The 18,319-nt window shown below is 35.7% G+C and overlaps 2 pseudogenes; both read right to left on the reverse strand.

Moving 5' to 3' along the window:
* Positions 1-2,382: 2,382 nt before the first annotated feature.
* LOC148843466 (L-type lectin-domain containing receptor kinase IX.1 pseudogene) lies at positions 2,383-4,621 on the reverse strand (annotated as a pseudogene).
* Positions 4,622-10,045: 5,424 nt separating this feature from the next.
* LOC148843467 (mitogen-activated protein kinase kinase kinase 20 pseudogene) lies at positions 10,046-15,840 on the reverse strand (annotated as a pseudogene).
* Positions 15,841-18,319: the final 2,479 nt, after the last annotated feature.

An 18,319-nucleotide genomic window follows, 5' to 3' on the forward strand; every position in this document is an offset into this window, starting at 1 on the left:
GAACAAAAAAAGATGAGATTAGAGCAGAAAAGAAAGAGAATAAAAACAGAGTGGGAGAGAAGACAAAAATAGAGATGAGGAGAAGGTAGAGGAGAGAATAAGTAAAAACTCAGATATTTTTTCTCTGGCCTTTTTTTACTCACTGGTTTGGAAGAGTTTAACACTACAATCGTTTTCCTACTCTAAGGAGGCATGAATCTGGAGTTTTCTTCCACTGAACCTGGCGATGAATGAATTGTTGAGAAGGAGACAAAGGAGCAACAATTTGAGGGATTCGCTTGGTTCATATTTCTCTAATCGGTCTTTGGTACTGCTTCTTCGACTTTTTTCTATTCACTAGTTTGGGAGAGAGAGAGAGTATAATCTTGTACTAGATAATCAATCGTTTCGATCTATTTTTTACATTGACTATCAATGTAAAAGGACTTCAGATGGAGTTTTGCATCGATTTAAGGTGTAAAATATACTATCCAAACGATTGCAAAATCAAACCAAGGTGTAAAGTATACCATAGTTCGACTTTACACCTTAAGAAAATACAACCTTACCCAGTAATCATTCTTTACTATTAAAGTCAAACATACAAAACACAATGAGGTCATTTTTTTTAATGTCTTGCATTTGGCACCAAATTTTTGTTCACGTAAGAAGCACTCTGTACTACTAAAGTCGAACATAATGAGGTCATTTTTTTCATGTCTTGAATTTGATAAGGTAAGCGACATAATCTTTTAGTCTTTATACAATATTGGTGCTACTAAAGGTAGCAACAAGGGTAACTTCGTTACCTCCGTATGATGACATCAAGGGTCCCACCCACAAATGTTGAAAGAAAATGTCAAAGGCCCCAAGATGTGGTCCCAAGGGTGTAGACACCAATGGCCAAGTCAATCGATAGATCAAGGAGGTCAATGTGTAAGGAAGGCGAGAGTAATTAATTCTATTAGCATCCAATTTTTTCTCGATCCCTTCACTCTACCTCTTTGTACCCCCTTCTTAGACTTCAAAAGCTTGGAAACACAACCATATCAACTTGAGACTTGCCAAAGTCCAAAATACCCTAATTTTTCACAATCCACAAGACAAATAACAACCTTGAGATCAACATCAACGTACGATTAGACACCATCTCCAAATATGAAAAACTATAACTTAGCTACACATCAACTTTCATGACTAAACTACAAAGATCCCTCATTCATCATACCCTAATTTTTCACAATCCACAAGACAAATAACAACCTTGAGATCAACATCAACGTACGATTAGACACCATCTCCAAATATGAAAAACTATAACTTAGCTACATATCAACTTTCATGACTAAACTACAAAGATCCCTCATTCATCATACTAGCCCCCTTTCTAACAACCCCGATCCATGTGACATTTAAACTCCAACCCCCCAAAATCAAATTCAACACATCCATCACCTCAAAATCACTAGGAAGCAATCAAGTAGCGAATTCCACCACAAATCTACGGTGATCAACAACGAAAATGTCAATATCACATTCTAAGGGCCCTAAATGATTAACAAGATCGACCATATCTTTTTTGGGTCAGAACCATCCGCTTCACCCCGATTGTAGCTCAAAATTCCCTCATTTGACCCTATTGCAACATAAACTGAAAATGATTATTTTTTTATTACTCCTATAGAAGATGAAGCCAAATCAGCTCTCTTTTCAATAGGGAATCTAATGTCACTAGGTCTAGATGGCATGCCTACCCTTGTTTACAAGGACTTTCGGGATTTGATGGGTCCCGATTTAGTACAGTTGGAATTTGCACCCCACAAGAAACCGCTCATCATGGAGATTTTCACAATATACGGCGGGATGTGCTGTGGGGTGTTTGTGGGGCGGCTCCTTATGGGGTGCAAATTCGAACTCAAATGGCAGTTTGGGAGAGAGAGAGAGAGAGAGAAAAAAAAGGGAGAGAGGGGAGGAGAAAGAACCAAGTAGGTAAGAGAGGAGGGCTGGGCGGGTTAATAAAATTAAAATGATTTTTGGAGTCCAGATGGTCGTTAGATCCGAAACTCCGTTTAAATTTAAGTTTTAGGTATAAAAGGTGGCGTGGCGATTTTCCATTGGATGGGACCCGGGGACAGACGATGTGATAACCCAATTATCAATACTGAAAGGTAACTCTCTTACCATGACTTAGTTAGTTAAATAATAATAATAATAATAATAATAATAATAATAATAATAATAATAATAATAGGAGAGAAACAAACAACTGAAACAAAAATATTCTGTTCTATAACCAAATAAGCCCACAAGCGACTAAAAGAAAATGAAAAGTAAAAAAGCTTACAAAGAAATTAAAGCTACAAAATATTTCCTACAAACAAAATTTCAGGTAAAACCTAACATCTAAGGAAATTAAAACTACAAAATATTTCCTACAAACAAAATTTCAGGTAAAACATAACATCTAAGGAATTAAAACTACAAAATGTTACAATCCATGCATGCTATGCATTCCCTTCCAAACAAAACAGAAAAAGAACAAATATATTGAACAAGGCAAAGCCAGATAGAACACTTCTACTTAACGAGGGTACAAAAGGGATGTAGAAGGAGCAGCAGCGGAAGAAAACAAACCACCAGATGAATCATCACCAACATTCATCAGTGGGGGGGCACAATAAGTTGGGACAGGCATCTTAGATGGGAGAGTGGGCAATGGTGCCTCAAAACTAAGCACCTGAATCGCTTGCCTTATGGAAGGTCGAAAGTTGCAATCTGGGTGAGCACACCATAGTCCAACAACCATCAAGCACTCCATTTGTTTCTCATCAAAACCCATTTCTAGAAGCCCTGAGTCCACAGCTTCAAGAATCTTTCCTCTCCCATGGAGTTCCCACACCCATTCTACCAACATTATCTTGTTTGCTTCAACACATGGTTCAATAGGCCGCCTTCCACAAGCAATTTCCAAAGCAACAATTCCATAGCTGTAAACATCCGATTCTTTACTAGATTTCCCTGTTATAACACATTCAGGAGCCATGTAACCCATAGTTCCAGCCAAAACTGTTGTTTGTGACCCTTTCCCATGGTCTACAAGCCTAGCCAGCCCAAAATCCCCAAGTTTTGCATTGAAATCAGAATCCAACATCACATTGCTTGACTTAATATCTCTATGCACGACACATTGTTCCCATTCTTCGTGCAGATAGAATAATGCAGATGCCAAGCCCAGAGCAATATTGTATCTTCTTTCCCATGTCAACAACGCTTTTCGTCCAAAGAGATGAGTGTCAAGGCTCCCATTAGGCATCAACTCGTATACGAGGAGGAACTCTTTTCGTTGGTGGCACCAACCAACAAGTTGCACCAAGTTTTTGTGTCGTAATCGACTAATGATCTTCACCTCAGACACATACTCCTTTATCCCTTGTTTAGACTTTTGGGATACTCTTTTAACAGCAATATCCAAGTTGAGATAGCTTAAAACCCCTTTATAAACTCCTCCAAATCCTCCTTCTCCAAGCTTTTGATCCTCAGCAAAGTTATCTGTTGCTCGGGCCAATTCACTGTACAAAAACCTCTTAGGTCCAGTTCCCTGTTCAAACTCATCATTCATTGAATCATCAAGCACCATTTCATCCTCTTCTTCAGTAACATCTCTCTTCTTCTTTATCCACAGGACAAGCCAAACCACACCGATCAAGGCACTACTTGCACCGACAACCAATCCAATGATCAACCCTCTCTTATCTGTCTTGCTTGCTTTTGGGATCTCTGAAGTAGAATTAGACTCCTCTACTTCTAAACTCGAATAAAAGTTCCAGGAATGAACTGAAGTTATTTCTTTAAGCTGACCCGTGGAACTAGAAAACCCAATGGTAACCCATTCCGGTAAGTACTTTCTCAGATCAATTATATAAAACAGGCTAGAAGTTGGGTTGTCAGAATACGTCCATGTAACACTCAAGTTCTTTGTACTTGAGTTGTAGTTAATCCAAACCCAAGTAATATTCCCACTACCGATATTATTACTGGTCCAAGTAGCGGTCGTCACAGATTTGACGGAGTTGATATCAATGCCTACGTGATACATTGGACGACTTAAGTTGTCAGAGTAAGGCACTGGATCAAACACGTTTCCAAAAGTATCAAACTCCACAGCAATAATTTGATTTGTTGTGTTGTCTTCCATTTGGCTATATCTAACAAGACCAAGTGCTCCACCACTGGAATCAACAGGGAGGTTGGAACCACTGGGAGCGAGGAAAAAGGCCAGCCCTTCGGCAATTGCGAAATTTTCATCTGTTCTGCTAATGGAAAAGGAGAAATTAGTGCTCAAATCTGTTAGGTTACCTGTTGCATTGTCGTAGAGGTGCACCGGGTTTTTGAACGAGGCTCGACCACAGCTAGCATTATTGATGCTTAGGTTTTCGGTGAAATCGATGCCTTTATAGGAGATGGCTGCATGTCCTTCCAGGCGTATGATGTCCCTGGTGCTCTGATCAGAACCGGAAAAGTTGAAGGACAATGGATTTGCAGATGGGATCAACAATAAGAAAAGGATGGAAATATGAAAGTAATCGAATATTGGAAGCTTTGGAGATTGCAGTCTAATGTTTGTTGAATAGAAAAAAGCCATTCTAAAAGCTTGTTATTTGGACTTTTAAGAGTGTGGGAGTGATCACAGAACAGAAATACTTCCAAAACAATACATCAATAACTCTGTGGAAAGTTGATTTTAACCTTTTTCAAGAACACGGGGCTTCAGGTTAAACCAGAATGTCAATGTGCCAAGCTATTTTCCAAGCTTTTGCTTTTGGTCTGGGAAAATTAAACGAAAGAATAGCTTAATTAAGAATTACTTTAAGCCCATTGGAAATAATATAAATACGCATGCATGCAAATATGTATAATATAAAACCTTGTATATTTTATATCTTAACCAATATTTGCACTGCACCTATTTGTATTTATACTACTTTTTCCAAATTGAACCTTAGACGCAATTGTTTGGCGTGCAACATGGTTTCTAAAGAGACTCTACAATGTTCTGGACCTTCTCAAAGGCTTAATTTTTTTTTTTTTTTTTTTAACTAAGGTAGTGTTTGGTTTGAAGAAAAATAGGGAAAGGTAGGTGAATAGGAAATCTGGATTGTGAGTGTGCGGAGGTAGAGAATGTGAGTAGGAAATCTGGATTGTAATTTGTAACTAGATGTTGATTTAAGCTTGAGTTGGCCAGTAGCCAATTGGTTGGTAGACGATGACTATAATTATATTAGTAAATTACAGTTTTTTTAGATAAATAACTAAAAGAGTCCCGTGTTAAGCGTCGTTTCAAAACAATTATCAATCCTTATCAGTCGTCATTAACCCAAAAACTTACATTTGATTTATTAATTTAATATTAATCCCAACGGAACTGTTTTACTTTAATTATAGCGATGGCGCTGATAATTTACATATTATTTTAATTTTTAAGGTAGTGTTTGATTGTACTTTTTAAAAGTCTGAATTTCAAAATATTGTTTTTCAGATTTTCACAGTTGTTTAGATTTGACCTTGGGTCAGCTCTTAACATGTTTAGATCTGAAAACATTATTTTAAACTTGATCTGAATCTAGTTTTTAGATCTGAAAACTGTAGACCTTGGGCCAACTCTTAACATGTTTAGATCTGAAAACATTATTTTAAACTTGATCTGAATCTAGTTTTTAGATCTGAAAACCGTAGACCTTGGGCCAGCTCTTTAACATATTCAGACGTGTTTCAGAGTTGGTGCATAGTCTAAGCTGCCCTTACAATATTTTGAAAATGACGTGCACTACCCCTGATAACCCCAAACCCTGAAAACATAGTCATTTTAGTATTTTCTGAGAGGAAGCGCCACTGGTGAAATCGAAGCTCCAGGAAGAACACTGCCGGTGAATCCAAGTTCCAAGAAGAATGACGCTCATGAATCTGTCCTCTAGGCAGTCATTCTTCTTCTTCTTCTTTTTTTTTGGAAGATGAACTGTTGTTTATTTGCTTTGGTGATTTTCGGAAGATCGCTTTATTGAATGAAGGATTATTGAGGTTTTTTTCCTCTTTGATTTGAGTGTTGGGGGAGTCATATGGTTTATGTTGTTTCTTTAGAGACCTCTGATAACCCTTGCCTGTGGTGACGTTTGTCAGGCCAAGGTGGTAGCGCAGCTCATCCTCTGGAGCTGCATAGAGTATCTTCTGCCCTAAATGTGTTTGACAATAGGCGGAAGAGAAGAGTACAAAAGATGTGTTGCAGCTCATCCTCTGAACCCCCAGTTCCTCCACTGATAGATGTGTTACAGCCTCCAACAAGTCATGGATTTCCAGTGTTTCAAGTTCAATAAGTTTTGGCAGCACTGTCAAGCTATTGCTTATCTGATGGCCAGAGGACTTACCTTGGTTAATCATTTACGCCTTGGGTAGAGTGGAATAAAATGGCAGTAATTGGTATTTGGTAGAGTGGAAGGACTGATGTCCATGTCCATCAAATAGTTCCAAGGCCTCTCGTATTCTCTTGTTTATCGGTATTGCCTTTTCACCTCCTTGGGTATCAGAAGAAGCTCGTTTGATTGCAGCTATTAGCATCAGCTTTTGAGTGCAGCTCTAATTTCCCTCGATCACAGTGGCATGTGTCAAACGCAAACCTTGCTCAACCCTCAATTACATTCTTTTTTTGTTGGTCCTCACTGCCTTTACCAGAAGTCCCAAGGATCAGTTATGAATCTTCTCCCTCTCCCTCTTATTTTAGGTTTTGTATCAAAGAGTTCGACTAGTTCTGTTTTTTTAATTTTTGATTTTTATTATTTTTTTATAATGCCTTGGTACCATGATCAGGTTGAGTATGACTTGAACAATACAAGTTTTTGGTGGATAGAAAAGGATGGACCCTAATTTAGAACATAGAAAAATTAAAAGCCAAAACAGTGTACCCTTGCGACTAAAACTCGTGAGGGAGAAATTTGTGCGGCTGAAACTCGTGAGGAGATGACCCTTGCTACTGTAATTCAGAGCTTGCGATTAAAACTCGTGAGGGAGATGTCCCCTAATATTGTAATTGGGAGTTTGAAAAATCCCTTGATTGCAAGGGAGAAATAAGGTGAAAAAGTGTATAAAACACAAAAATATGATTAAAATTGTTTGAATAGTTATTACAAGTATAGTATGGGGATTATAAAATTGCAATGGTCAAAATATTAAATTATACTTAATTTATAGGCCAAACCATGCCACCTCTCTCTCTCTCCATATATATATATATATATATATATATATATATAGATATAGATATATATATTAAATTATACTTAATTTATGGTTTTTAATTCAGTTTTTATTTTTTATATAAAAATATTAAAAATTATGATTGGAGGTCAAAATAGGGGTTTTCTCATGAAAATAGCGGGACAAGGCATCTATTGAGACACATAGATCTTGAAAAGTTGTCTAAAATCAAAAAAAAAAAAAAAAAATCACCTCAATCAAACATTGAAGTGCAAAATTATGACCTCCCAAAATTTATATATAATATGCAACCTGCAATCAATCACCAAGTTGATTGGGTCAATGGTCCAATCATCCATGTTGAACAATTTTGACCAAATCAACAGATTTGAAGTTATTTTCAGGTTCTATTCAAATCACGTGACGGTTCAAGTGATTCAACCAAAGCACAGAATAAAACCATTCAATAGTCATTGCTACTCATCCATGGTCAATATAAAATTATCCGTTCCCATTTAGATTGAGAGTGATTTAAATGGTAATCAAGGTTGATGGGTAGGGATGGCAATTTTTCCCATTTCTTCGATCACTGTGGGGATCCACCCCAATGGGGCAAGGATGGGTATAATATTCCCCCCGTGGGGATGGAGAAATTTTCATCCCCGTTGTCGGGGACGGGGAGAACACTCTCCGCCCTGTGGGGCCCGATCCCCGCTTCGTGGGATCCCCACTAATATATGTATATATGTATGCATACGCTATATATGTAAATATGTAAACATACATCTATATATTAATATTTTAAAAATATGATTGTATATTTTCTAATACAATTGTAAATGTTAATTATTTTATTTTTACTTTTTTAAATAAAATAAAAAACAAAAACAAAATGATTAACATTATAAAGAAACACGGGAAATGGGGATTGCTACAGGGATAAGAATCCCCGTGAGGACGGGGATGGAGATTTTCGCAGGGACGAGGATGGGGAGAGGCTCCCTGTCCCCGTCCCCGCCCTGCCCCGCCCCGTTGCCATTCCTATTGATGGGTTAGATCCACCCAATTGCCACCTCTCTACTCACCTGCAACAGTCCGAAAAAATAAATAAATACAATCTGGTGAATGGAAATAATCCTTGAAGTCTCTTGCAGCCGTGAATTAGGAATATCTCCCCTAAAAAATAAATAAATACAAAAATGTTTTTTTCAATAGGATATGCAGCGGTGGTTACCGGGTTACGTGAGGACCAAATTAGTTTATCCCAATTGCCAATTTGTTAGTTTTTTTTTTCTTTTTTTTTTTTTTTTTGGGTATGTGGTACCATTGCACCATTAATTAATAACACCCCACCAAATGGTGGTTGCGAGACAGTCCCTCATAGAGTCATAGTCTACTAGTAATTCTCTCTTATAAATTGCATCATCCTCCTCGTGAATCTGACGTTAATTCATGGTTAGGATTCATCCCCTGTAAGGTGGGGCTACAAAATTCTAATCAGAACTGATCAATGATTTTCCTTAATTTATTTTTTCTATATGGTGATTAAGACAAAAAATGAAAAATAATCAGGTCAATGATCTATTCGGCTTGGCCAAATATCACCCTTAATTTTAGGGCAGCTAATCATAATCTTTTCTTTATCATCAAATTGACAATATTTTAATAATCAAGATCCTGTCAATATTTTAATAATCAAGATCCAATGTCAATTTGATGGCTTTTAATAATCTTTTCTTTATCATCAAATTGACAAAGAATGACTAAAGACCGCCGCCTTAGATCCCGCGGTCTTAAGGCCTAAGCCGGCGACCACTGGCTTAGATCAATTTTCTTGTAGTGGCTTCGGATTGGTTATCTTATAGAGATGGAAATTTTGCGGCAATTTTCAAATATCTAACCCATCCCAATCCTAATAAAACTTATTTATCAAAATCCTATAGGGTTTGGGATTTTAGATAAAAACCTTATAGAGTTTGGGATGGGTTTGGGTTTTGACTTTTGGGTATCTGATACTTGATACCCGGGATGCATAAATATGAACCTATTATATTATATATCATGTACAAATTTATAAATTTTAAGTACAAAGATAATTATTCTATTATTAATATTTTATTGTATAAATTTCTTGAGATTAAAATCACCATTTGAAATTTGAATTTGATAGGTTGTTTATTTCATTTACTTATAAAATACTAACTTTAAATATTATTTCTTTTAATTTTTAGTTAGAATTGTTATATATATATTGTTTTGATGAACATAAAAGTTAATAAAATCTATTTTATTTCATTAAAATAGTAATTGATTTAGCGCTATCATTAATTGATCCTGGTTCAAGTAACATTATAAGCATTACGAAATGCGTTCAAGGTCTCAGCCACTCCATCTTATATTTGTAAAACTCCTTAACCCGTCTCCTGTCATCGTCCCTGTTCCCAAAGGTGGGACAAGGTTACTTCCATCTTTGTTCTCATGGGATTCTCACTCCATGTGGTTTTTTATGTTATTAATCATTTTATTTTTTATTTTGTTTAAAAATTAAAAATAAAATAGTTGAAATTTATAATTTTATTAAAGAGAAAAATGGGGATATACAAAAAAGAGAAAAATGTGCACTTTAGACAAAAAAAAAGGGTCCAGCTTCCAAAAGAGAAATTATCTGGATACCATGAAATTGCTTGTGTACACCTAACGAAGAACACAGGTTTCCTTTTAACATAGTCATACCAGAATATTTCTCTCAGAGATGCCCTGATTTATTTCCTTGCAAATGACTCAAATGATAGCAGCCCAGTTAATGTTCCATGATCTTCCTCTAATGTTTAACCCCATAACACCCAACCTTAAAGTAGCTGTAGCAGAGCTTCAGGGAGACACAACTGTGCATCAAAGCATGAGAGTTCCACAGAGGCACAGACCATAGCTGATTTGGGAATTTGCAGTCCACCTGAATTGCAAGGGACATTAAATCTGTACCTGGTAACATTCAGGACAGATATAAAATATTTTTGTTGGGTATTTCAAGTATTAAATGTTAATGGGTACAAGTCCTTACCTACCTTCTCGCTTAGCTGCACCCAAACCAGGTAAGTGATGCCCGGTAACAAAAGGCCTTCATGAACTGTACAAGCACCATTCATTGTTCTTGATGATTTTCCTTCTGCTTCTGAGTCAAAATTGCAGTTCCTTCAGAACTGAGTTTAAACCATCATCTGTGATGTGGCTCCGACTGAAAACCCACATAGTCTGAAATAACCCCTTGGCACTTGGCACCAGAAACTCCGAAGCCCTGAACCTTGCTCTGTTCACAACCACCATATGAGAATGAACTGTTCAGGAAACATCCAGCATTCCTTTCCAACTGGATCTTCCACAGAAAATTAGGCACAATGGATTGAAAGAGATTTTCAGACCCATAATCAAAGTAATTATAGAGTTATAACACATCATCAACTGAAGTTTCATTGGGACCTACTATCACTGCAATCTGCAAACAACTTTTGACCATGGCCCAAATATCTTTAATAACATCACGGTACAGAATGGTTTTATAGGAAGCTTTTATGACCAATAAACTACATATACATAAAAAAAAATCCTAACCTTGTTGAGGCACCAAAGCTTCTATAGCAGCTTCTACATTGCTGACTTGTTGCTCCACTGGTGCTATCTTGGCAGACTGATCCTATGGTGACTCTGCCAGGAGTGGTGAGGCCAAACTAACCTGTCTTGAGATAACAATAATAATCCTAAATGTATCTCATTTTATCATTTTAATGACAGCATGAGATAACTTAAACTTAATCTATCTAATGGCCATTACCCAATTATGGTCCCACCAATCCGAGGTTTTGAAATAACACGTCTCACTAAGCTCCAATTCCCCAATTAAATTCCTGAAATAACGCTTTTCAACCTTCACAAATGCTTTTCCACGTCCAAGAAGAAACTAGTTTCATTTTTTCCATCCTCTAAAAGGTCTTCTCCCTATAAATCTTGTATTGAAAAATTATGCTAACAGAAGGATCAGCTTGGAACAAACATGCCAAACTATGCTATATAGACTGTTAAGTTAGACATGACCTTTTGTAATGGAATAAGGAAGATAAGAAAAAGTCCCACACTGTGGAATGGAAAACAATTTGTCATCCTAAGAATTACGGGGAGTTGGGATTAAAGTAACTAAAGCTGCATTGGCATTCTTTCGAAGAATTAATTCTGATGAATTTGGTGATTCTAAGAATGATTTGAGTTTGGATGTATGAAATTTGCTGGAACAAATTTTTTTCGGGGCTCAAAACTCATTCTAAGAATTGATTCTTTGGAGCTAAAAACTTTAACTTCAAAAAAGAATCAATTTTTTGCCCAAAATATTTTCTTCAAAGAGTGATTCTTTGGATCAGAACTTTAACCAGACATATTGGCACATATATGAATGTTGAGATACTGGGTGTATTTGATAAAAGATATAAGAAGGTTTGCATGACCTTACAAATTAAAATGAAAAATATTGCATCTGGATGGCAGGTTCTGAAGATGGTGCTTCATGAGGACTTATAAATATATGCTCATAATAGCAGGTCCTGTAGCACATATCCAGGCCAGTCCCATAATATAAATATATAATACCTTCCTAGAGTATAGAGTCAAAGCCATTAATGAACAACTAGCACAATTAATTCCTCAGAAGAGTTGGAAAAATAGATAACCATGGACAAAGGCACATGTACCAATGCCTCGCATTTGCCAAATGTGTGAAAGTATACCATGTTTAAAAACTCAAATGCATGAAAGAAAATTCCTTCTGACTTGAATGTTCATTTTGTATCAATGCCTTTAAGTTATGATGAAACTGCATGGTTAGCCGTGGCCATGATAGGACAAATCCAGAAAAACAGTTAACTAATTCAACACACAGTACACCTGGAATATGATTGTTATACAGAGGGAGTTCTTTGTTTAAATAAAAAAAAAAAATAGTTCAATATTTATAATGGAACATGTACTTATAAACACATCAAGTGATATTAAAACATGGAGCCTTCTTGTCTTATCCAGATGATAAGACCTGATTTATTACCCCAACTATTGATAAAAACTAAAAGAAAATTGAACTTTAGTGTATTTTTGTCCATGTTCTAAATCTTTAAACAAGCCAAGTGAGCTATACTCTGGATTTCTGAATCTTCACTAGCTATTCTTCAGATACATTTGCACGCATTACGCCACATGAACAAGATTAGAACAATGGAACTCTCCACTAAACCTCATTGTAATGATCCAAGCCTAATAACAAGTTATTTTCTCAGCTACATTAGTCCTGTTTCACCTCCTATAAAATTAGTAGTACTTAAAGGAGTTTGCAAGAGTCAATATATTGCTTTTTTTCTTCTATTGGATGGTCATAGAAATATTAACATAGTGCACTAAGGTCATTAGCCAATTAAGGCACTAGCTATATGGACCTAATGATTTTGTTTGTTTTGGACAAAGTGGCTGATCAGAGACTTGAACCCACATTCTCAGGTTTTCATCCTGAGATTTTACAATTGCACCAAGCAATGACCCCTTAAATTAGTAGCAATGTCCAAACTCTATAATGTACAAAAAGTTATAGTTATTAGTATTAGATATTCAAATAATGGTACAATTCTTATAGCAGTAAAATTATAAGAGTTCAAAACAGCCACAGGGACCCCCTTATCAATGACGCAAAGACTTTTGAAAAGGTTAATATAAGAGGACACATGAAGTAGTCATGAGATTCCTTTTTGATAATAAACAAAATAAATTTGATTGAAAGCAGAAAAGAAGTATGACACATAGAGTCAGACGCAAGAGTATCGAGGTAACAGAACACAGAATAATAACTCAACTATATATCATCATTTACAAATATCAAGAATAGACCAAAAATATTTTCCAAAATCAGAACTCTCAACACCTTCAAACTCAGAAGAGAAAGCACCCAATACATAATCAGGCTTCCTATATCAGAACATAACTTCTTGCAATCTCATTTCTTTCCATTATTACTAAGGTAGTTATGAGATACAGAAATACTAGTAAATATGGTGAACATGCAAGGGGAAGAACGATTATGCTGCATTTGGCATTCCTTATTTTAAGGACTAATCTCCTTTTTGAAGTTAAAAACTCAGTGTGCATAGGGGCATTTTAACAGCAAAAAGGAATGCCAAATGCAGCCTTAATAGTCAAGCACAGGGACTTTATTAAAACAAAAATTCATTATTTTGACAATTTCAAATGATTATAACCATATTATCATTTCTTTAACTAGTAATTAATAAATATTTTGTTTTCTTTTATTTTATTGTATTTTTTATATTCCTCTCTTATTTGATCTTCATATAAAAAGAAAAAAATAATAATTGACGGTTAGCATCATCCAGCTTAGTCCATTAGTCCATTTAAGGGTCTCAAGAAAAGGGTGGAGAAAAGAAACCAATATTGTGAAGTTAATAATATTGGTTAATCATTTTTTATTCTATACAGAATAATATTTACACAGAAAGAATTGAAGTATACCAATCTCCAAAAACTGAAAAGACCACATATGGACCTGATACAGGGGAAAGTAAAATAGGAAGGCCTTCTTTTAACCTGTCAAAACTTACGCACAAAAAAGTAAAAACAACTCGGTCTATTTTTGTAGAATTTATCCTTAAACTTCTAAAAATTACCCAATGCTGGTCCCAACTACTTGGGGTCTTGGAACCTATAAAACATGGAGAAGAATGACTCTGCTACTGCTCAAACTAAAAATCTCAAGGACACCCATTGGTGTTGCCTTGAACTCAATCAAGCCCCCTTAAATTCATTAAACAAACTCAGTAGTAAAACTAAAGCCTGAAATTCTGTAAGAAATGTAAATTTATCAGATGAGAAATTTCCAATTATATACTTGCAGTTGTTCTACTAAATCATGATCCTAACAATAAACAACCATTATAATACATATTAAAGATGAATTATCAGGACATTTAGAAAGAAAATGAAGATTTACATTTACAAAGTAAACCTCAAAATGTACCCTCTTTAATTATTTCTGAACTTTGAGATAATGATGATGGATTGTTTGTTGATAGTAAGAACTAAAACTATCATTTCTGCTTGACAACATGGCAACTAAATGAAGTATATAATAATAAAGAAACAAAGTAAAGAATTGAAAGAAAGAAAAGTATGACAATTAATTCATCTTAATAAATATTTGAATACATGGAAAGAAAACCTGAGACTATAAAATATTTGGGAATGAGGAAAGGAAGAAAATAATTTAGCGAATATTAAGTAAAAGTAGTACACTTATCATTCTAAATAGGCTTCCGGTTATGCATAAGCAAAGTAACAATTCAAATTCACCTTCTTTCTTTTTTTATTTAACACCAATAATAACATGGATAGCCTTTTGTTTCAGGGTACAATGATGAGATGGTTCTCTCAGAATTTAATTTATTGAACAAAGAGTATAATTTTGTATTGATGTATAAAATAGACTTTTGTACAATTGCACTTCACAAAAAAATATGGTGCCAAATGAAGAACAAAAAAGAATAACATGTATCTAAATCCAAAAAATAAACCATGAGTTCAGCCTCTTAATCCAGGAGAAACCAAAAAAAAAACTATCTCCTGCACAAACTGAGCCTCCTATAATGCTTAAATACCATCTCCTGCAATGAATGGGTGATTCAAGAGCATCTTCGCTGTCCATCTCAACTCAGCATTCTTCATGAAACACATATTCTGAAAATCCTTGCCCTCGTCTGACATCTCACTGGGTACCTCTGGCAAGGAAAAACCAGAGCTTATCTGAAACAGAAAACAATTAACATCCGAACGGACTTTGCAACTCAATGCCGGCTTCCCAGTTATCATCTCTGCCACAGTGCAACCTAGAGCCCATATATCAGCGGGGGCCTCCTGTATGCCATCTCTAACAACTTCCGGTGACAAGTACAGAGGAGTGCCTCTCCAACCCCTCTTCAATTTCTTCTGCTGAGCCTTCTTCGCTAATCCAAAATCCGTAATCTTTACAACGTAGCAATAGCTCCTGGGCTTTCGCTTTCGGGAAGACAAAGAGAAGGCAAATGTAGAGGAAGGAACGAGAATGATATTGGCAGGCTTGATATCGCAGTGGACATAGCCGCGAGAATGAATGTAAACGAGCCCTTCAAGAATCGACTTCGTATAGCGCTTCACTTCGGATTCAGGTAACCCGTCATTCGATCTCTTTATATGTTGGGCTAGAGATCCTCCAGAACCGTACTCCAGTAGCAAGTTAAAGTAAAGCTCGTTGTTCCCAAAGGTGACTTCATCGCCAAAGCAGTGAACGATATGAGGGCATCCATCTAAGTCGGCCAGAACTTCTCTCTCCTCCTGAAGCGTATCCGATTGAAAGATCTCCGCCCACTTCACAGCCATAATCGGCGGCAAGTTGCATCGACGTGTGTTGATTCTCTTCGTCATAGCCAGAGAAACCCTGGAAAACCCCCCTCGGCCAATCGTCTTCCCTCTCAACCATGACTCACCATTATTCTCGTAGTCTCTCTTGTCCTGAGGCTTCTCTTGCTGTTTCCGCTTCATCGCTTTCCAAGCTTTGTTCTACACCACCAGACAACAGAGAAATGAAAACTCACTTTAGGGTTTTGATCACTGAAAACAGAGAATCAAGAAAAGCAAAAGACATTACACTTACCAGAAGTAAGGAACGCGCAGTTCAGATCCTTGGATGATAGTGAAGTACGAACGGATAATCAAAACCAGCGAAATACAATGAAGAAGAACCAAACAATCGAACAATTTACGTTGGTTTTTGCAGAGAAATCAAAACGAACGATCGGGAGAAGTAAAATGGACTCAGGATCGAGCAGGATTCAAGAATCAGGGTATTTATCTGCCCCGCTCCGACTCTAACTCTCTCTAACTACGCTTTCTAATAACAGGCAATCGGTTCGTTGGGAATGAAAGTGGGAAACGCGCGTAGCAATCTTCGGGGGTAATATAGTCAATAGGTAATAGAAAACAACAAAAAATAAAGGGTACTTTGGAGAATAAGAGTCCACTGATTCGTAACTTCGGATAACTCCGTATACAATTTCCAAACGATTTTCCTGTCACTCGCCGTTTCTCCGGCACTCGTAACGGCTAGTAGTGCTCGAAACGAATCTTTGTCCAATCGGCGGAAAATCTATGATGCCCAAAGATATACCGGCAGAATTTTGACCAAGACATGGAAAAGATTTGATATCTGAAAAATATATGGCCAATCAATTGGAATTATAAACGGGGTAGCAAATCAGATGTTATTTATCAAAACTCATCCGTAAATAAAATTTTTATTTGGTCAAAACTTTTTCCATATCATAGGCCAATCAAAACATCCCATGAAGTTTGATGAAAGTCATTAATAGTATCTTTTTAATAATAGATTTTTATGGTTAAAATGAACATTTTCTTTTTATTCAGAAAGTAAAAGAATATGGCTAAATACATTTACCTGGTTAAGTATTTTCTAAAAAAAATTTAACTAAGTAATTTCATTTACCTCGATAAATAACTTACCAAAAAGTGAACGGGGCTAAAAAAGTTGTGGTGCCTACACATAAATCCAGAACATACATGTATGGGGTAGAGATTCAATTAACCAAATGGAAAGCAAAAAAAATACCTATTTATAATTCACAAATAGGGAAAGCCTTTGCTTCACCATGTGATCGATCATAATAAAACTGGTCGCAAACTCCACCCCCCGAAAAAAAATTTAAGCAACTCTAATTAAATCATTGAAGTGCAACATGAATATATGATATCTTCAAAAAGGAAAAACAAAAGAAAGGTTCAAATTAGATCAAAACTAAGACATAGCTAGTTCGTATTAAAAATGAAATGGAATCAAGCTACTTTAATTTTACTTCATTAATTTCAAAAAAAAATCCATTAGTAAAAATTCTCCTTTTTTCTTTTGGGTAAAAGAGTTATACATTCCCTTAGTTTTTCAAAGGAATCTAAATATACCTTGTAAACTAACCCCATTGGAGTTAAATATACCCCATCAATGAAATGTCATATGTGAATTTATTTAAAATTTTTAAAATCCTATTTTGTCCTTTAATAGATGAAACCTTGCTCTCTATTCATTTGTTCTTTACCCCATCTATGTGAATTTATTAATTAGACAAAGCAAAGTCGATTTGATGGTAACTCTCACTTAGCACAAATTGACAACAACAAAATTATTAGTCTCTTCTTTAGACTACGTTTGGAAAGAGTGCAAATAGAGTGTAAATGCGGTTCAGTGTAAATATGCACTATGGTTTAGTTTTCTAGTGTTTGACAAAAATGCATTTATGTATTGACAATGACAGAGAACACAATTTCCAAGACATGTGTACATAAAAAATGAGATGTAAATATACATGGATAAAAAAAAAAAAAAGAAGTAAATTTGCATTCAAAGTGGTTTTAATGTTTAAAAAGGTATATTTTTATCCAAGGATTTGTGTTTGCATTTACTACGACTAAGAGCCATTTGGTAAGAAAGTACATTTGTCAATACAAAACTAACCCCCAACCTTGCATTTGTATGAACCCGAATGCATTCTGCATATTTGCATTTACACTCTATTTGCATGGTCTCCAAAATAGCCTTAAAGACTAGAAAATAGTTCTCAACTATAAACAAACGGTTAAAAAAGAATAAGAAACAACAATTTTATAAAAGGTTTTGTTCCAATTACATCCAATACCATATGCCAAAGTAACCATGAGAATAGATGACCCATGGCAGAGAGTAACGTGGATGTGCAGTGTATCCATGATGAAATAGGAAAAAAACACACCTATATATGCTATTTGAAATAGGTGGACTGTTCAACAATTATTTTGTAGGAAAAAAGAAAATCCCTTCTAGGAGGTCCAAATTTCCACTAGGAAAGAAATTTTTATCAACTAAAATATGATTTAGATCACCATCTCTCATACAATCCAATGCCTAAAGTAGGAAATTACCCAATACCAGAAATTTACAATTAGCCAAATAATTGTAAATTTTGTAACCCTTTTG

This window comes from Nelumbo lutea, chromosome 8, assembly GCF_056320005.1.
Source record: "Nelumbo lutea isolate HS-2025 chromosome 8, American lotus-T2T, whole genome shotgun sequence".
NCBI lineage: Eukaryota > Viridiplantae > Streptophyta > Magnoliopsida > Proteales > Nelumbonaceae > Nelumbo > Nelumbo lutea.